The sequence below is a fragment of the Hippocampus guttulatus genome, chromosome 10, assembly GCF_054856545.1.
Source record: "Hippocampus guttulatus isolate MCC_2025c chromosome 10, RoL_Hgut_1.0, whole genome shotgun sequence".
NCBI classification, from domain to species: Eukaryota; Metazoa; Chordata; class Actinopteri; order Syngnathiformes; family Syngnathidae; genus Hippocampus; species Hippocampus guttulatus.
Genome location: NC_141270.1, coordinates 2,461,868 through 2,483,384, shown reverse-complemented (window position 1 = coordinate 2,483,384; position 21,517 = coordinate 2,461,868). Strand labels below are relative to the sequence as shown.

At 43.6% G+C, this 21,517-nt stretch overlaps 1 protein-coding gene across 1 annotated transcript in view; it reads right to left on the bottom strand.

The window, feature by feature from the left end:
• The window catches only part of ccser2a (coiled-coil serine-rich protein 2a), a 57,360-nt gene continuing 35,843 nt past the window's right edge, over positions 1–21,517 (bottom strand). The window contains exons 13-15 of the transcript XR_015102054.1: positions 17,871–18,007; positions 11,798–11,904; positions 1–469 (exon numbers count right to left, since the gene is read on the bottom strand). The gene's annotated coding sequence lies outside the window, so the exon portion shown is untranslated. The remainder of the gene's footprint in view (positions 470–11,797; positions 11,905–17,870; positions 18,008–21,517) is intronic.

Here is a 21,517-nt window from a genome sequence, read left to right as displayed (position 1 = left end):
AGTCACCGGTGCAACTGCCTTTGAGTAACTTGAGTACATAGAATACATTTACGTATGTAATTACCATTCCTTTTACATTATAGTAAGTGTGAAACAAATCAATCAAATCACAACTCATTAGGTGCACAAAATTGGTTTGAGTCCATTTCCAGGGGTGATAGTGTCTCTTTGTGTGACAGCTGGACAGATTGCTCATTTAAAGCTGCCATTAAACGCTCTGGAGATGTTACACACTGACTACCGATAAATGCACTTAAATGAAAGTCAGTGATAGGAAGCTATTTGGTGACACTTTGTGACCCGGCACAACTTGCAGAGAATCAAATACGGATTCCAAAACGCCAGCGCGAGGCTGAAAGAGTGACACGGTCATCTCGCTTCAAGATGTTTATCTTCAGCATCCAATCAAAGGCCAGTATGGCTTCCCTCCGCCTTTCAACGTCGCCGTGGCAGCTCCAATCTGCGCCACCTGCGTTGAAAAAAATAAAGAAATCAAACTTGTCTCTTCTGGTCTCAAATCAAACAACGTGCCTCACTGGAGATGGAGGAATGGAGCGGATTCTCTCGAAGATTTTAGTGTTGCATCTCCAAGAGGGAAGGTATTGTTTGTGTGTGTGTGTGTGTGTGTGTGCGTGTGTGTGTGTTTCAGACAATGACAGCTGCAAACAGGCCACTTAATCATATTTGAAAAAACAGATGCCTGGCAACTTTCAGGTGGCAGGAAAACGATTGGCAACTACTGAAAATAGACAAAAATGTCAACTCCAGTAGTTTGAGGGGGGGGGGGTTCAATTTTCTGTGGAGGGGAAATCAATTGTGTGGATGAAGTACATTTTACATGAATGCACAATCATCATCATTTTCTCACAGGGTATCTATAAAATCCTTAGTCGGGTTGTCTTGGAGGAATTCAGCAATACAAAAGGGTTAGCCTGTTAGCGAACGTCAATTCGACACTACACTTCACATTTAAAAGCGCACATCCATGCCAGCCACCCATTTTTGAAGCCATTTATCTTCACGAGGGTCGCGGGCGTGTTGGAGCCCATCCCAACTGTCTTCGCATGCAGTAGGCGGGGTACATCCTAAACCGGTCGCCAGCCAATCACAAGGTACAAAAGAGATGACAACAACCATCCATGCTTACAAGCACACAGCGACAATTTAAAGTGTTCCATGAATCTGCCGTGTATGTTTTTGGAATGTGGGAGGAAACCGGCATACCTGATCTTTTTTTTTTCGGTAAAAAAAGCCTTACTCTACATGGTCGTCTTTTTTTAGTTAAAAACGCCTTACTACATGGTTGTCTTTTTTGGGCTGAAAATATCTTACAAGACATGGTCATTTTTTTCTGTAAAAAAACGCCTGACTATACATGGTCGTTTTTCTCGGTCGAAGAATGCCTTACTATATAACGAAAAAAACGACCATGTATAGTAAGGCGTTTTTGGACGAAATTTTTAGCCGAAAAAAACGACCATGTATAGTAAGGCGTTTTTCGCCGAAAAAAAACGACCATGTAAAGTAAGGCATTTTTAGCCCAAAAAAAAAACGACCATGTACAGTAAGGCGTTTTTCGCCGAAAAAAACGACCATGTAAAGTAAGGCATTTTTAGCCCAAAAAAGACAACCATGTATAGGAAGGCGTTTTTCACCGAAAAAAAAGACCATGTATAGTAAGTCGTTTTTAGCCGAAAAAACGACCATGTACAGTAAAGCGTTTTTAGCCCCAAAAAAACGACCATGTATAGTAAGGTGTTTTTGACCGAAAAAACCGACCATGTACAGTATAGTAAGGCGTTTTTAGCCGAAAAAAATGACCATGTATAGTAAGGCGTTTTAGCCGAAAAAACGACCATGTATCGGAAGGCGTTTTTGGACGAAATTTTTAGCCGAAAAAAATGACCTTGTATAGTAAGGCGTTTTTAGCCGAAAAAAACGACCATGTATAGTAAGGCGTTTTTAGCCGAAAAAAACGACCATGTATAGTAAGGCGTTTTTGGATGAAATTTCTAGCCGAAAAAAACGACCATGTATAGTAAGGCGTTTTTAGCCGAAAAAAACGACCATGTATAGTAAGGCGTTTTTCATACGAAATTTCTACCCGAAAAAAACGACCATGTATAGTAAGGCGTTTTTAGCCGAAAAAAACGACCATGTATAGTAAGGCGTTTTTGGACGAAATTTTTAGCCGAAAAAAACGACCATGTATAGTAAGGCGTTTTTGACCGAAAAAAACGACCATGTATAGTAAGGCGTTTTTCATACGAAATTTCTACCCGAAAAAAACGACCATGTATAGTAAGGCGTTTTTAGCCGAAAAAAACGACCATGTATACTAAGGCGTTTTTGACCGAAAAAAAACGACCATGTATATAGTAAGGCGTTTTTGACCGAAAAAAACGACCATGTCAAAATTTCGTCCAAAAACGCCTTACTATACTTGGTCGTTTTTTTCGCTCAAAAACGCCTTACTATACATGATCGTTTTTTTCGGCTAAAAACGGCTTACTATACTATGTTGTTTTTTTCGGCTCAAAAACGCCTTACTATACTATGTCGTTATATTCGGCTCAAAAACGCCTTACTATACCATGTCGTTTTTTTCGGGCCAAAAACGCCTTACTATACTATGTCGTTTTTTTCGGCTCAAAAACGCCTTACTATACTGTCTTTTTTTTCGGGCCAAAAATGCCTTCCGATACATGGTCGTTTTTTTCGGGCCAAAAACGCCTTACTATACTGTCGTTTTTTTTGGCTCAAAAACGCCTTACTATACTATGTGTTTTTTTTCGGCTCATGTCGTTTTTTTCGGCTCAAAAACGCCTTACTATACTATGTCGTTTTTTTCGGGCCAAAAACGCCTTACTATATATACTATGTCGTTTTTTTCGGGCCAAAAACGCCTTACTATACTATGTCGTTTTTTTCGGCTCAAAAACGCCTTACTATACATGGTCGTTTTTTCGGCTAAAAACGCCTTACTATACATGGTTGTTTTTTTCAGCTAATAACGCCTTACTATACATGGTCGTTTTTCTCGGCTAAAAATTTCGTCCAAAAACGCCTTACTAATACACACATGGTCGTTTTTTTCGGTCAAAAACGCCTGACTATACATGGTCGTTTTTTTCGACTAAAAACGCCTTACTATACATGGTCGTTTTTTTCGGGCCAAAAACGCCTTACTACTATGTCGTTTTTTTCAGCTAAAAACGCCCTACTATACATGGTCGTTTTTTTCGGTCAAAAACGCCTTACTATATTATGTCTTTTTATTCGGGCCAAAAACGCCTTACTATATATACATGGTCGTTTTTTCGGCAAAAAACGCCTTACTATACATGGTCTTTTTTTTTTTCAGCTAAAAACGCCTTACTATATATACATGGTCGTTTTTTCGGCAAAAAACGCCTTACTATACATGGTCTTTTTTTTTTCAGCTAAAAACGCCTTACTATATATACATGGTCGGGTTTTTTTGGGCTAAAAATTCGTCCAAAAACGCCTTAGTATACATGGTCGTTTTTTTCGTCTAAAAACGCCTTACTATACATGGTCGTTTTTTTCGGCCAAAAACGCCTCACTATACATGGTCGGTTTTTTTTGGGCTAAAAACGCCTGAGAACCCAAGAAGGCCCTTACATAAATGGTTGTTTAAAAAAAGCTTGACATAGAAACCCCCCCCAAAGGAAGGCCGAGACCTGGATTCGAAACCTGAACCCATACACTGTTCAGTCGATGTACGAACCAGTCGACCTGGACTTAAAGCCGGCATGTATACCGCGACACTACCAGTGACTGAGACTTGTTCTGCACTTTTGGCGTGTTTGACATGCACTGTGTAGGGTTTGCAGGAAAAAGTAAAGTTTTTTATGTTGTATTTTCACACATCTCCTAGCGGGATTTGAACCCGGGTTGCCGGGACCGAATGCCGACGCATGTACCTCTACACTACGATACATGGTCATTCTTTTGGGCAAAAAACGCCTTCCTATACATGGTCGGATTTTAATTTTTTTTTCTTTTTAGTTAAAAACGCCTTACTATACATGGTAGTTTTTTGGGGGGGCTAAAAACGCCTGAGAACCCAAGAAGGCCCTTACATAAATGGTTGTTTAAAAAAAGCTTGACATGGAAACCGCCCCCAAAGGAAGGCCGAGACCTGGATTCGAAACCTGCACCCATACACTGTTCAGTCAACGTACGAACCAGTCGACCTGGACCGAAAGCCGGCATGTATACCGCGACACTAACAGTGACTGTGACTTGCTCTTCACTGTTGGCGTGTTTGACATGCACTGTGGAGGGTTTGCAGGAAAAAGTAAAGTGTTTGGTGTTGTATTTTCACACATCACTGAGCAGGGTTTGAACCAGGGTTGCCTGGACAAAACACCGGAATGTGTACCTCTACACCGCCAGTGACTGTGACATGCCTTGCACTATAGGCATATTTGGCATGCACTCTGGAGGGTTTGCAGGAAAGAGTAAAGTGTTTGGTGTTGTATTTTCACACGTCTCCAAGCAGGGTTTGAACACGGGGTGCCGAGACCGAATGCCGACGCATGTACCTCTACACTACGATACATGCTCATTTTTTTTGGGGCTAATAACTCCTTCCTATACATGGTCGTTTTTTTTTTTTTTTTGTTTTTTGGTTCTTTTTAGTTCAAAACTTCTGACCATACATGGTCGTTTTTTCGGCTAAAAACGCCTTACTATTATACATGGTCGTTTTTTTCGGCTAAAAACGCTTTACTATACATGGTCGTTTTTTCGGCTAGAAATTTCGTCCAAAAACGCCTTACTATTATACATGGTCTTTTTTTTTTCGGCTAAAAACGCCTTACTATACATGGTTGTTTTTTTCAGCTAATAACGCCTTACTATACATGGTCGTTTTTCTCGGCTAAAAATTTCGTCCAAAAACGCCTTACTAATACACACATGGTCGTTTTTTTCGGTCAAAAACGCCTGACTATACATGGTCGTTTTTTTCGACTAAAAACGCCTTACTATACATGGTCATTTTTTCGGCTAGAAATTTCGTCCAAAAACGCCTTACTATACATGGTCGTTTTTTTCGGTCAAAAACGCCACTATACATGGTCGTTTTTTTTTTCTCGCTAAAAACGCCTTACTATACATGGTCCTTTTTTCGGCTAAAAACGCCTTACTATACATGGTTGTTTTTTTCAGCCAAAAACGCCTTACTATACATGGTGGTTTTTTTCGGCTAAAAATTTCGTCCAAAAACGCCTTACTATACATGGTCGTTTTTTTCGGCTAAAAACGCCTTGCTATACATGGTCGTTTTTTTCGGCTAAAAAATTCGTCCAAAAACGCCTTACTAATACACATGGTCGTTTTTTTCGGCTAAAAACGCCTTATTATACATGGGCGTTTTTTTCGGCTAAAGATTTCATCCAAAAACGCCTTACTATACATGGTCGTTTTTTTCGGCTAAAAACGCCTTACTATACATGGTCGTTTTTTTCGGCTAAAAATTTCGTCCAAAAACGCCTTGCTATACATGGTCGTTTTTTTCGGCTAAAAAATTTGTCCAAAAACGCCTTACTAATACACATGGTCGTTTTTTTCGGCTAAAAACGCCTTATTATACATGGGCGTTTTTTTCGGCTAAAGATTTCATCCAAAAACGCCTTACTATACATGGTCGTTTTTTTCGGCTAAAAACGCCTTACTATACATGGTCGTTTTTTTCGGCTAAAAATTTCGTCCAAAAACGCCTTACTATACATGGTCGTTTTTTTCGGTCAAAAACGCCTTACTATCCATGGTCATTTTTTTCGGCTAAAAACGCCTTACTATACTGTACATGGTCGGTTTTTTTCGGCTAAAAACGCCTTACTATAAATGGCCGTTTTTTTCGGCTAAAAACGCCTTACTATACATGGTCGTTTTTTTCGGCTAAAGATTTCGTCCAAAAACGGCTTACTATACATGGTCGTTTTTTTCGGTCAAAAACGCCACTATACATGGTCGTTTTTTTCGGCTAAAAACGCCTTACTATATATACATGGTCGTTTTTTTCGGCTAGAAATTTCGTCCAAAAACGTCTTACTATACTTGGTCGTTTTTTTCGGTCAAAAACGCCTTACTATATATACATGGTCGTTTTTTTCGGCTAGAAATTTCATCCAAAAACGCCTTACTATACATGGCCGTTTTTTTCGGCTAAAAACACCTTACTATATATACATGGTCGTTTTTTTCGGTCTAAGAATGCTTTACTATATATGGTCGTTTTTTTCGGCTAAAAACGCCTTCGTATACATACGTACATGGTCGTTTTTTGGGGGCAAAAAACGCCTGAGTATACATGGTCGTTTTTTCGGCTAAAAACGCCTTTGTTTACATGGTCGTTTTTTTGGGCTAGAAACGCCTTCCTATACATGGTAGTTTTTCTCGGTCTAAGAACGCCTTCCTATACATGGTTGTCTTTTTTGGGCTAAAAATGACTCGATGCGTCGACGCACGCGCCGATCTCACATGGCAATCCCCGCGTCAGTGCGCGTACTGCTTTAAGACAATCACGTGACCGATGCATGAACTGCGTCAACGCAGCTTTTCGCAAAGCTCTTTTGCAGCCGTCTTCGAACGCACATTCCTGTTTATCACCTTGATCACGTGTGTTGCAATTGTGGCGCCTGGGAAAACATCACATCGGATGTGTGCAGACCCCTCCGCTCCTTCAGAATCCTGGTGTGGTGCAATGAAATCGAATGACATTCGAATCGTTCACAATTGTTGGAAAGTTTGGACAAATCCATAATTGAACTGTCAGTGACAGCAAACTGAGCATTTCCTCATGGCAGAAAATATGATGAAAGCGTAATTAGGTTGTTAATACATCCAGCGAGAAAAAGTTTGGTAATTACGTTTGCGAAAATTGTTAATGTAAAGTTTCCGGTCCGTGTGATTAATTCTTAAATTAGCCAAAAGCGACAGCATTAAATAGCAGAGGCCGGAGAAGACGTCTTGAGTCAAGTAATTGCTTTCACATTTGCGTGGTCAGCCGCATTCTCCCAGGGAGTGTAAACAAAAGTCACTTCGATGGCCACATCAAGCGTCGACTTCATTGGCTTTCTAAGTGGCTGCCGTGTCGTTTTGACAAATAGTTATTTGGAGCCGAGCCGTTGAGCTACTTTGTGCTAACACTTCTGCGAAAACAATAACGCAGACCTTCAATTATTGTTGTTAAAGAAATGCATGTGGAACAAGAATAAACAACATCTGCTACTGTCAACATGAAATGAATGCGCGGTGATTTGAGACATCTGCGTTTGCGAATGCAAAGTGGTTACCAGATACGCTAACAGTAAGCGTAGCGTCTACAGTAATCCCCCACACATTGGCGCTTCAGTAGTTGCAATTCAGCTGGAAACATTCCCCCGTTTCTCTCTAATTGGTATTTCTGCGGAACTTTCCTCACCCATTTGCTCAAAAAAAGTCACCTATTCACATTCTTATGCTCTTCTCAGGACACCACCACCATGTATCGTTCCCGCAATTTGCTAGCTTACACATGGAGACCGCATTATTGATTTTTTTTTTTTCATGAGAATGTGAAGATGAAGCAAACCCTTGAAAGGGGTTATTTGGTGTGTCTCACGCCACGACGTGAGCCCAGCCAATACAGACGATTTTCTAATAGGGAGGGCAAGGTTTGAACACATGAAGGTTTCATGTTTTGAAATGTTTTTGTGGACCTGGACCTGAATGTCCGCTAATGGATCATAAAGGCCTCCTAAGATGAGTTGTTTATGTTCCCCTCGGCCTATAACAAGGTAAAACGGAACGTTCCCACGAAACTCAACTTTTTGTTGATATTTTACAGGAATATGAGCGTAACTCATTTTTAAATGGCTAATTTACCTGCCCCTTTTTTGACCTGCCTCCATCAATCAGTGCAAATGTAACTTTTATTGGCAATTATCTGCTGATCAAAAGGTACATGGGTCATGAAAAAAATTTCATAATAATGGTGAGTGGCTTTTCCCTTTGTTTGCATATGTTCAAAGGGCAATACTTTTTAAACCTGACTATTATTGTTATACGGTGGTGTTTTCATTGGCTGTTGATGATCTCAGTGCTTCCCAAACTGCTACTTGAACACTCAGGGAGCAGCAACACATACAAAAAGAGCAGATGAAAATATTCACGGGCATATATTGATACCATTTTTCAAGTCGACTATAATGTGATGACCGGCCGACCACTGGAGTGGCAGTCATAACACTTAAGCAGGACTTGTTGTTGTTGTTGTTGTTGTTTTTGCGGCGGTCATTAGGAAACTCGTAACCGCACTCAGTCATGCAGATGATCCCATCGTATCCCTGCTGGAAGTCTTTGGCTCTTGCCGCATTGTGGTGCAGAGCCGCAAGGTCCGGCCGGCTAAAGGATGGATCCGAGGTTTCCTTGGAGCTTCTGCGGCCGCCTCACGTTTGTCCTCTCATATACAATGTTGAGTCCAGATTTCAATGGCTTGTTGTGCAATGGATGCCTCGGGGGTTGGCTGGGGAGGCCTGGCACGCATCGGATCATTCCGTTTCTTGGTTGGGAGATGCATCCTCTCCATCCAGGTTGTGCGTTTGAGTTATGGCCTTATTATTGTGACAATTGCGACCTGGCTTTGCCCGGTGAACGTGCACATTTCACACTCATCAATAAATGACTACGTGGGCATTAACTGAGAGTTGTTTTCATGTAGGGCCTTTCAGTTGGGGCTCCATAAACATGGAAACATGAAAGGAACAGAAACCATTAAAAAAATTCACTTGAAGTAAGAGTCAGCTGGGGCAGATTATGAGGTGGTTTCATGCCGCCTTCCTGGCAAATTGCCACTCTGAAATTTTAACAGTTGGTGCATTTTCTGGATGTAAATTAACCATCATTGATTAAAAACATAAAATAATTGGCAGATGAATCGATCCATCCATTCATTATCTGAGCCGCTTCACCTCACGAGGGCATACTGGAGCCAATCCCAGTCGCAGGGCAGCCATAGACAAACAGCGCGGCTGTGCTGCATTTGACTCAAAAATGTAATGCACAAAAATTTGGTGTGGCTTGAAAAATATTTTTGAAAAGGTCCTGTCTGCATGGCTTTTTTTTTTTTTAAATCTAATGAAACTCAAACAACCTTCAGCAGAACAATACACTTCTGTTGGCCGACTCTGATATTTTGAGGAATAAGTCAAAGACAAGAGGGCGTGATATGAAATGCTACTGAGGTTGCAATTGCAAAATGTGTGTCGTGGGAAAGATTTTTTTCCTCGCGTTTCCTCCTTAATTAGAATCCTAATAATTAGCTGTTACAGAACTAACTCCAGAAATCTTATTATTGCATTGGGGTTATGGAAGACGTCTGGCCGTTGGCCGCGAGGCATTTTCCCGCCTGAGCCCAACGATCACGAGGCGCATAAAACTCAAAGCCATTATGCGCACCAGATGGAATTACATTTTGCATTTGAAAGTTCATTAAATACACCGTGGCATAATATTAGGTTTGCGTTTACACGGGCTGCGACAACTTTGGGTAATAACTTAATTTTGGATTAGCTTGCGCCGTGAACCGCGTCGGATGTTAATAAGCTAATGTACAACACAGTGCCAGCATCCTTGTTTGATGGCGCCGCGTCCTCCACCTTGATGTTTCATCATGTCCGAATGAATTTCCAACTCATTGGCTTCACAACCAAGGACAGTTCATATTTTGTTAAAAAATAGGGTTAAGAGAGCCCAAACTATGTACGTTGTGAATGAAGTTATGTCCAAAAAGTTAGCAAAGTGTTTATTGGTGATGTTGTTGATGTGGTGAATAAAAAGTATATACTTTTTGTATATATTTACCCTTATCCTAACCCCCTAACCCAAACCCTAACCCCGATAACCCTAACCCCCCAATCCTAAAGGGGGTTAGGGCTAGGGGGTTAGTGTTAGAGGTTAGGGCTAGGGGGGTGAGTGTTAGGCGTTAGGGTTAGGGGGTTCGGGTTAGGGGTTAGGGTTATGGCATTAGGGTTAAGGCTACGGGGTTAGGGTTAGGAATTGGGGTTAGGAGTTAGGGTTAGGGGTTAGGAGTTTGGGTTAAGGGTTAGGGGTAGGGGTAGTGTTTAGGGGTTTAGAGGTTTGGGTTAGGGGTTAGGGTATTAGGGTTAGGGATTAGGGTTAGGAGTTAGGGTTAGGGGTTAGGGTTGACGTAGGGTTTGGAGTTAGGGTTAGGTTTAGGGTTAGTGGTTAGGTTAGGGGTTAGGGTTAGGGGTATGGTTAGGGTTTAGGGGTTTGGGTAAGGGGTTTGGATTAGGGGTTAGGGGTAGGGTTGGGGTAGGGTTAGGAGTTAGGGGTTAGGGGTTAGGGGTTTGGTTTGGGTTAGGGGGTTAAGGGTTATGGTTGGTGTAGGGTTTGGAGTTAGGGTTAGGTTTAGGGTTAGTGGTTAAGGTTAGGGGTTGGGTTTAGGGGTTAGGGGTAAGGGTTAGGTGTTTGGGTTAGGGTTAGGGGTTATGGTTGGTGTAGGGTTTGGAGTTAGGTTTAGGTTTTGGGTTAGTAGTTAGGGATAGGGTTAAGGTTCGGGTTCGGAGTTAAGGTTAGGGAACTACAAGAAAGACGCTGAAAGAAGTACAGAGCTGCCCGGTGTGCTTAAATAATTCCAACGAATGAAAAGTGGAAAAGGGCAGGGAGGACTAACGAGGAGGGCTAATCAGGAGAATGGATTGGCTGTCTGGAGCTCGGCTATCCGCCGGTCCGCTCTATCAGCATCGAAAAAAAAGAAGCCACAAGAAACACAAACAGGCTCTTCAGTAAGAGCCAAGTATTGCCATGGCAACCAGCCACCCTGTTTTAGCTCTTTTCTGCAAATCCTATTTATTGAGTACTGTATTTCATGAACAGAGCTTTTTTTTTCTTTTCAAAATTGTCTTCCCAGTGCAGCCCTTTTGAATTGTGCACCTCTATTAATTAGGGCCAGCAGAGGCACTTTTGCAATTGTTGTTTATTGTGATTCTTCTGACCAATAATCCGCTTTGGGGGCCATCAATACGCCCCCAAAAACTCACTTCTGAGGAGAAATTGAACATTTGCATCATTAGCAGGATGCATAATAAAGCCTCAAGGGCCTACTGTATGTCTGAAATGCCACAGGATGTCGGCCATTTTGGTTTGAAACATCCATTTTGGGTGAGTTCCAGGGTTCGTCCTACTCGGGAAGAAGGTGTCTCAAACTGGGGCTGCAGGGGCATCCAGAGGACATTTTGTATCAGATTTCTTTTCAATTGTATTTACAGGTTGGTCTTGTCACCTACCCGCTGTTATTTCCTGAATAACTCAAGGTAGGCCTCCTTCGGCACGTGAGCTAACTGGCTTCAGACCTGATTCTTGCTTCGTAGCTGTTTACTGTGGTAACTTTCTACTGCTACTGCCTTGAATTTCCGTTACACCCAAAGCTTGCCCTGTCTGATATAAAACTATCAATGTTGGCGTGAAGGCACTCGAGTGAAGTGAGGGGAGGAGTTTCTATCAGAAACGCCAAAATTCTGTTTAATACAAAAAGAGCGCTCTGGCGCCATACTGTGGCATCTCAAGGCATACAAAGCAATTACACATGGATTTCTGCTATTCTCGGCCCGGCCCAATCATATTACAGTAATTGCTCTTTACCTAACCTTTGAGCCAATTAAAAAAAAAAAAAAAAAAGCTAATAGGATTGTGAGGTCCGCAAAGTTATTCAGATGAGGCAAGGTGACCACGGAAAAATATTTGCCACTTAGAAGCGTGTTACCTGGTTTTGCATGTGGCCAAATCGCAGCTTTTGTGACGTGGTGTGTCTATGGAAATATTCAGCCCGACCAACTTGGTGACTGCCTTCCACCGGGGTCTTTTCTTGCCCTACGGGACAAATGTGAAAAAGATTCGATGATTCATGGTGTTTGTCTCGACAAAGTTATTTAACTTGCATCATGACAACAAGCCTTCCCCTTCAACATGAGTGGGGTTTTTTTTCAGAGCACGGTAAAGGGGCTGCACTCTTATAAACCGTCTTTATTGTGTTGCGGCGCAGGAGAATGTTTTTCATGAAATGGAACAGAAATGTCACAAAATGCCAGGAAGATCAGAGATGCTTTTCGCTCCATCATAAATCGAGAAACAATCAAGCAATAAACATGAGATAACATACAGGCAGCAAATTGTGATCATTCCAAGTCGTTCAAAGTGCTGAAGGGGGGGGGGGGGGGGGGGGGGTATGTTGAAGAACAGCGCACACGGCCATATGCTTAAAACCGGAGGGAATTCAAGCTTTCAAAAGCCATGAAAAGAACCCAGGGACAGAAAGAGAGCAAAAAAATTTGAAAAGAGAAGATTCTGGGCCATGTCCTTGTCTGTTCTCCTGCTTTGTCCTCCCCACTTCATCGGCGCTGTGGCCATGCAGGACGTGCTCAGTGCAATCAAGCATACAGTCCATTCAATTGATTATCCAGAAAACTAACAAAGGCCAAAGGTTCATCTTTTTCTTCTTTTTTTATTTGCTCTTCGGCTGCCACAGACAAAAATGGCGGAGTTCAGCCATAACGATGGAAGGCAAAAGCCCTTGAAGCAGACATATTGGCCTTTTTTTCTTATTTTTTTCTTCATAACTTATCTGTGACATTTGTTTTCCTCAAAACACCCCAAAGACCAAGAATTATGCTACATTTTACCCACACTAGTTATTGTCTCATTAAAATTTGCCTGTTTGAGTTGACGGCGATGTGTCATGCAAGCGGTGACTTTTCACAGACAACACTGCACTAATGTGGAGTACAGACTTGCACACCAACTCGGGTAGCGGCGGCCAACTTAAAGGATGAAGTGGGCCATGGATTTTTTTTTTCAGCACTACCAAGGGGCCCCATAAGATTGCACGCTTCTTAACCAGACGTATGACAAAAATGACATCGTGAAGATGGACACAATATGTGCATACGGTGCCAAAGTGCACTATTGTGAAGGTCCGCGATCCAGTGGGGAACTGCCATTACTACAAATCAGAACCGAAGTGGTAGAGAAGACTCAAAAGTCAGTTGAAGGGCCACTCCGACTGACGGGAGTGAGAGGCAAGGGAGGCTTTCTACTTAAAAAGAGAGAGCCTGTAAACACAATAAAAGCATGTGTGTGTGTGTGTGTGTGTGTGTGTGTGTGTGTGTTTTAGTGATTGTACAAATCTAAATTTGACTCAATAATTTTGGGGAAAAACAAGGTGTCCAACAACAGACAAAAGATGAGCAAAAGGGGGCTGACGACAGAGCCTTGGGGAACACCACTGACCAAAAGCCATCATAATGGACTACTCGCTTTACATTTGACATTTTAGGAATAAACCTAAAATGCACTCTAACATTAACAGGTGAGCTTCATTGGATTGCACGTTGCTAACCGTTCAACGTTTCTGTACTTTTTGCACAACTTGCTGCTCTCTGCAGGTGTTTGATCCAAAATGAATTTATTAATTTTTTAGTGGCAGAACATTTTTGCTTCTTGCCCAGAGTCAGCTGGGATAGGCTCCGGCTAACCCACTATCCTAATGAGGATAAGTGGTAGAGAAAATGGATGGATGGAAGGGCTAATCAAGCTAATTAGATGGAAATGAATGGCAATAACCGGAGAGTGAGGTCAGGATTGCTAAAAGATGAAGCACACGTGGAAAGGGGAAAAGCAACAAAGTAATACAAAATAAATTGAGGCCTGATTGGCTTTTGTTGCTTTGCGATAATCCAAATTGAGTGACGCACTCGGACTCGTTGCAAAATAGCCCGTCGGCCAGCAGTAATGGGCTCCCGATAGAAGCATGCGCACAAGTCATTTCTGCTGGCAAACACGCTGTTTGAGAAACCAAATGGGTGACACACACTGACGAGTGAGTGTGACAGGCTTGACAGCTTACAACACAGATGCGCCGCTATCTGCCCAAAATAGATGTCATGGCGGCAGCATTGTTAAAAGCGCTGTTTTTATACGCGACACCGGTGCCATCTCGTATCAATTTGGCGGCGTGCCTTTCCCAAACAGAGCGCGTCTGTGTTCTCTGACAGAGACGGGCTGCGTCAGCCCGCCATCAGCCGCGCAACGAGACACTTACGTTGGAATTAACGTGACCATGACTGTAATTGCATTCCATTTTATAGAAAATATCGATTGAAGTTACACACGTGCGTGATTCGGAGATGGTTCGGTGTGCTAATGTGGCCCACATGGGAAAAAAACACACAGAGGAACATTTTTTTTGGGGGGGGGGGGGGGGGGTTGTCGAGTCAGATTTTTATAGCGATTAAAACTAATGTTGCAGTCAGTTTTATTTGTGGCATATCGTTTTTTTTCTCTCCATAGCTTAGCCTCCAGCTAAGCAAAATTCCATAGATTCACTGTTGTAAAACCACGGTAGGAAGCGCTGATGACGAATGGACTCATCTACAGCGACGCGACGACCGGTTTGTGCAGCAGTCACAAATGAGACAGTTGGTGAGATGTGTGTGCGGCTCCTAATAGGTCCGTCGATTCAAAATCTTCAAACAGAACGCTAGCATCGTCGCAATTAAGACGAGTAGCGATGGCTGTTCTCTTAACCTTCTAACGATGGGCATATCGCAAGTTCTATTTTGTTTTATGCATAATTATTATTTTTTTAAATGAAAATGGAGATGTAGCTTAAAAAGCTGATGTGAAGGAGAAAAATTGAAAAACTCAGTTTTGGATTCGGCAGCCCAAAATTCGTTGAAAAATAACCGTCAAGACGCTGTTAGCGGTATTTTTGAAAATATTTTTCCCCACATCTTTTTGTGGAGGTTGATGTTTTTCCGGGATTCTTTATGCCCCCTTTTTTTTTTATATTAGTATTTTTATATTGTTTGATGAAAAATAACACTTCGGCCTCGATGTTGCACTCCTTCAATAATTGAATACATCTCTTTAAATTTTCATCAGTTTTCCTCCCAAGTATGTCACACAGCCCCCAAAACACCATCTGTCTTATATTATGTTGGACAGAAATGCTTAAAAAAAAAAAAGATTTAAAAAAAAAGAGGCAATTAGTGACTACATGGAGCAAATGCAGGGCTGCATTGCGTTTAAACTCCACGAGCGACGTTTTCCATGTGCTCCATATTGCGTCATTTCTGAACGGCGGTCATTCAAAATCGAGTGCAAATATTTTGCAGTCACAAACATTATTCAAGCATCCAGGAAAATGTTCCGTATTTTGCAATGTACAACTAAATTTGGTTGCAAAAGGGCGACATGAAAATGGAACATTTTGCCTGATAAACGGCAAAGGTTAGCACCATGGAAAAATGAATAGCAAATGGCTGAATCACATTTATTGTCCATCGTTCTTCTTTCTCATTATTTAGAGGGAAGGAGGTGACGGAATTTCGGCATTTATGCAAAGGAAAGTAGAGCCTCAATAAACAACACGATTTTTGTATTCTATGCTGTAGTAATGTAGACACAAAATATATTGGCAAATATCTTATTTTAGGATTTTTCTTGGTAATTAAGGACGACCTTGAATGACCAATTGCAAAGGCGCATTGTTGAGCCTCAGCTCAATAGCACTGCAGTCTTTCATGGCAACAACCTGAACGTGGCGCTTCAAGCTGGTGTGAGCGAGCAGCTGCGAGGAGCAGATGGATGCGAGCATTTGGCCAGCCAAACATGCCCACAATCAACCCAATTTTCACACCCAGCGTCCAAATATTTTCAACAAACAAGCAGCGAGTTGGGAGCCATTCTTCTCGCTTCTACTTTGGCTTGTTTGAGTCAAGTACAAAACTGGGATTTGAATGTGTGGTTGTTTTTTTTAAATGGAATAGACTAACTTGGGCTCGATTGACACATTTTAACTGAGACCGATGGCTGCCTCTACATTGACAAAAAACACGAAAAAGACCCCGCCTTCCCAGACGCCCAAATCGCACGGAAAGAACTCCCACAAGTAACAGCAGGCAGTGACCACAAGTAAAGGAAAATACGGAATTCAGACAAAAGTGCCTGATTCATCACACATCATTTTAAATTGAAACGCCACAACCCTCAAATTTGAGTTTTTTTTTTTTTTGGGGCGATATGTCCTTTTTAAACAAGCTCGAAAAATTGAGAGGACCTCTGCAGTTTATGCAGGATGGAGGCTGAGCCAAAATGTGGAAAAAAAAGTCAAATTAAAGTCAAGTCTGAGTCAAAAGCCAAAGAATACAAATGAGTTTTGAGACGACTTTTAAAGATGGCCAGCGAGGGGGCTTACCCTCTAAACTCTAAAAATGTTCAAGGAGCCAGTGAAGGGATGCCAGAGTAGGAGTTATGTGCTGCCTCAAGAGGCGAGCAGCAGCATTCTGGACCAACTGGAGATGCGTCATGGAGGATTATCTCCCAGAATTGATGTACGTGCTAGCCAACAAGCTCTTTTCCTCAAAATATCAAGTTGAATCTTTAGCTCCTCTTTGTCTTGAAACACCACGGATGGGATGAACGTTGATGCTTTTGCGGGTTCTCCAGTATACGCTGATCGTGCGAGAAAAGTACATTCGTCTTTACTTACTTGGCCCCGGCAAGCAGCTCATTAGCCGGCTGTAATTTAAAAGCAATAGGTGGATTATAATTACGGCGGCACGCTGCTTCGAGGCACATCAGGTGTAGAGTGGACATCTCGCTCTCTCGCCGGCTGCGCTGATATATCAGCACATTACTTTTTTTTTCTTTTTCTTTTTTTTGCAAGCTCTGCCGCAAAACATAAAAATTTCAAAATCATTATGGCGGAGTTATTGCCGCAGCTGCCCTTGCGTTGGAGTCGGGGTGACCGACAACAAGTCTCCGCAGAGACGGCGCCGCGACTCCGAGCTCACTTAGGCGGCCCGGGAGAGGAGAGACTAAATGAGGAGGCCGGCCAAGTTAACTGGCACCACATTACACTCTTGACGAGGGCCGTAAAAATGCTGGAAATTAGCCGACTTGGATGGAAGCACCCGCCCGGTTATCGTTGGGACGACTTCAGCGTGGCGGAAAACCCCCTCTAGGAATAGGACAAACTATTTTCTGTCATGTTTGTCCTCATTAGGCAGCTGGAGTCTTTCCCGGGTGACTTTTGGTCAGAGAAGCGGGGGCACAGGCTCTGGACCGGTGGCCACAGAATAAACAAAAATAGATCCAAAAAGGTCATTTAAGACACCGTTAAGTCACCCTCAGAATCGAATGGTGGCCCATGGCTACGGTAGAGGTGTCAAAATTAATCGATTAATCGACAAGGAATCAATAGTGGAATTAATCGACAGCTATTTTAACATCTGAGGAATCATCGTGTAACTCAAGAGTTGCCCAAATCTTCGACTTTCATGGTCGTCTCACTTTTTCAATGTCCGCCGAGCTGCGTCATGGTACGAACGCACGCTTTGGATTTAGTCGCTCGGTGAGAGATAATTTATGTGTCCCATTTATTATTCATGTCCCTATAGCAGCTCATGACTTTTTATTATCGTGTGTGCACGCGTGCATGCGTGTGTGTGTGTCAGAATCCTGTGTAAGCACTTACAGTCCGCTTCACAAGTGGACTGCATGTATAAAAGATGGTGTTGAAGTTGCCCGCTATTCAAATACTGCAACGCACATGCAAGGCCCTGAAAAACAGCACGGATTCTATTTTCCCTTTAGAAAGCAGCACTTGATCACAACGCTGCCAAATTTGATGGAGCACAAATGCAACCGCACCTCCACCGTCGGCAACATCACTCAGCAACATGTATTAATAATTATTTATTTTATTTTTTTTATGAAGCTAACCCAGTTAGCGGATGCTAATCTGCGCTTCCAACAAACACTGCAGCTCTGCTTACCTTTGGGTTTTGAAATGACAGCAGGGGCATCGCGTCTGTTGGGGGGGTGTGGCTGCTTTAGCTTGAGACTGTTTCGGAAGCTTGAAAGTGGTTCTGGATCTTCACCTCACCTCGTGGATCATGTGGGCAAAGGAGGTCTGTGTGGGAGGACATTTTGTAAATTAGGCCCACTGTTTTGTCACAGTGGGGCAAAGGTGACACATTTTCAGAAGCAGGCCAAACACTTACCTGGTTGTTCAAATTTACAGTTGAGTTCATTTAGCTTTTGTGTTTAGGTTCAGTTCAGTTTGACAAAGCTACGGGAGATAAAATTTAGGGGTTAAGGTTCGAGGTGTAGGGCGGCACGGTGAGCGACTTGTTAGCACGCTGGCCTAACAGTGCACAGGTCGTGGGTTCGATTCCGGCACCGGCCTTCCTGTGAGGAGTTTGCATGTTCTCCCCGTGTACCAGAGTACCCGGAGAAAACCCAGACCTGGTTTTCTCCTGGTGCTCCGGTTTCCCACATTCCAAAAACATGCATGGAAAGCTAATGGAACACTCTAAATTGTCCCTCGGTGCGATTGTGAGCGCAAATGGTTGTTGGTCTATGTGTGCCCTGCGCTTGGCTGGCGACCAGTTTGGGGTGTACCCCGCCTACTGCCCGAAGACCGCTGGGATAGGCTCCCTCGGGGGTATAACTGGGATAGGTTCTAGTGGTATGACTACTGTGGTGTTAGCTAAATGTGCTTTGGGTTAAGGTTTGGGTTCGCATTTGTATACAAAAAAATAACAATTCCATTTTCCACAACGCGCGGCATTGAAAGCCTTGTTGGCGTGAGAATAACTGCAACACGGTTCCGACAAATCCCAACCTTGCACTCTTCACAAGCCACATTAGTTGCTCGCATTACCGCCGAGCCCCGACAGCCAAGTCAGGCCGATCGGCTGCTCGCGCAGCCTCGGAGCGCTCCGTCCCTGCACTCTCTGTCAGGACCAATATTTAAAGGCAAACGTGAAGATGAGGCAGCAAGGAGCAGCTGGATCGGAAGACATCATTTAACGCGCTCGCAGCTGCTACATCGCCCCCTTTGCCCTACGCGGGAGTGTGAAAGTTCGGCAAATGTGGTCGGCGGGCCTGCAACGATAAATATTTTAAGCGGGAGGACTTCGCCTCGTCTCTCTGCATCACTTCACGGCGTCCCTCTTCCCCTCGCCGGCTCGCACTTAAAAAAGCGTCGGCGACACAAGAAGGCAGCGCTAGCGAGAAAGGGCTGCGACAGGTAACCTTTCCCCGCCCCACCCCCTCGCCGGCCGACGCGTCGGCCGCTTGGCACGGGCCCGTGTCGCGGCAGCCGCCTCGGGGGAGAAGACGGCAACGACGACGAAAGGGAAGCGGACAAGCTATGAAGTCATTGAGTGTGTAATTCGGAGAGCGTGTGAGGTGAATATTTGACGAGAGCTGAGCACATTCCAAAGATGTCGACTGTTTTTTTTTTTTTTACCTGATGTTAAAAAAAGAGAAAAATATCCATTGATTCTGGCAGGTAACTTCTGTATTTGTGTGGAATGTAACTTTAAAAAACTGTCAAATTCTTATGCCCTTCACCGCTTGTATTTTGCCACAGGCATCTTTGATCGGTATTCCAATGATGCGTTGAATGTGGGTGTGGGTGTGTGGGGGGGGGGGCTTACGGGAAAGTTCTGGTAAAGTTCAAATTAGCATTAGCGGCTAGCCTGAAATAAAAGTAAATCAAATGAAAATGCGATGCAAATGTCGACCATCACATTCCCAGTCTGTTGGTTATGTCGTCACCTCCGCCTGTTCTCATCAGCCCTGCTCTTGCCGTCTACCAATCGGCTTCCTCCAACCTCTTCCGTCAGGTACTTTCACCCTTGTTGTCTCGTCAATCCGTTTGGATTCAATTCCCCGTTTTGCTCTGATCATTGGAATTTGGATTTTGGTAAATGCCCGCTTAGCTGAGTTTGGGATTACGATGACCAATTGCTCTTGATATCTTGAATGGTATGATCATCCCTTCAAATGTTGATATTATTATTGTTCATTTCCAAGGTAACAGAAAGGCCGACTGCATGAAAAGTTTGAGCATGACGCGGGTGCTGATTCGACGTGACCTGGACACCCAAGGTCACGGGCGAATGACTCCTCTTGTCAGTCGACGTGCACTTGGCCGAGACGTCCACATCTCCTAAACATACTTGATGGCAAGTCTGCTCGTCCGCCGGATGAACATGACATGTTTCCACCTCTGTGCAGTTTCCGCGAGGGCACTTTTTACGCCAAGCGTCACTCTGCATCAGAGCCGAGGGATTTCTCGAGGGGGCGGGGGGCTCACTTCAGCCTCTGCGACATCGACGGGTAATTGACGAAAACGCGGGAGGCCGGAGTCCAACGTGACAACTCGGCAAATCTGCTCCCGAGTCCAAATAGGCTATTTGCAGTGCAGACGAAGTGGAATATTCGAAATAGGAGCACACACCGGCGCGGCCGATCTGGAGCAGCAACTAGGTTTCTTGGTGGAAGGCAAAAATTTATGAACTCGCCAATGTTTATTCCACTCCGGCTCAATGCCGAATAAGCAATCTCACTTTTCAGAATCAATACAGCGCCTTGAGTGGCGACTGACGTTAGCCCCGCCTCTCGCCCTAACCGGATAGGCCCACGGCCGGCTCACACGCAAGCCTCGCCAGGATAAGCGAAAAATGAACGGACAACAAATGCTCAAGAAAGAGCCCAGGCAGTAAGAGTTGTTTGACATCTCTATTGATCTTGCGGCGGGCTACTTCGCGTGACCGTCACTTCTTTGTCTTGTAAAGTCGCCTGAAAGGTTCCCGGATGCGACGTTCGATCACCAGTTGACGGAAAGCTAAGCGGGGGGCCTCCGTCCTCCTTCCTACGCTCGCCGCAAGCTTTTTTTTTTTTTTTTTGAGGATTTTCAAAAAGTGTGACAATGTTTTGTGTTCTACTTTTAGTGCCGTGGGGGTTGGGGACAAAAGGGGGCGGGGCTATTGAAGGGAGAGCCGCTGCCTTTGAAGGCTCATGCGGGGAGTCATTTGCGCCCCACTCCATTTGTCTCTGTTGGCTTCCAGGGAGGTAGGATTTCATTAAAGCCCAAAGCCTAGTTTAGCATGTTAGGAAGAGGCGCTCATCGATCTGTTTGGCCCCGGCACATCCGAGTCTCAATCCTCACGTGAGAGGGCTGAGGCCATGCGGTAAACGATGCCTCACCTTTTACGCTCCTTTTTATGAAGGCTTTTTTTTTTTTTTTTTTAATCTGGAGAAGCTTTCCAAGTTGTTTTTGTCTTCAGGCCCCGTTTGTCATTAGTGACGCCAAAAGCGCCCCCCCCCTCTCCCTCCCACATGTACAACTCATTAGATTTGATTAATGCTAATTTGATTTTGATGTGCACCACGTCAATATCAAATGTGCCGTTCGATGAATCTCAGTAATTGTAATATAAAAGCCACCCGGCATGACAGCTTCAGTCAAAATGGAATATTTGGCCACGTTTGTGGAAAAGTAGGACTGAACAACTCATCAAAATCAAATGTTGCTATTTAGAAAGAAAAAAAAAACGATAAACGACAAAGCGCAAACGAAAAAACATATCATCCCTCGATGAGGCGGATTTTCACCCATTGCGGGTGG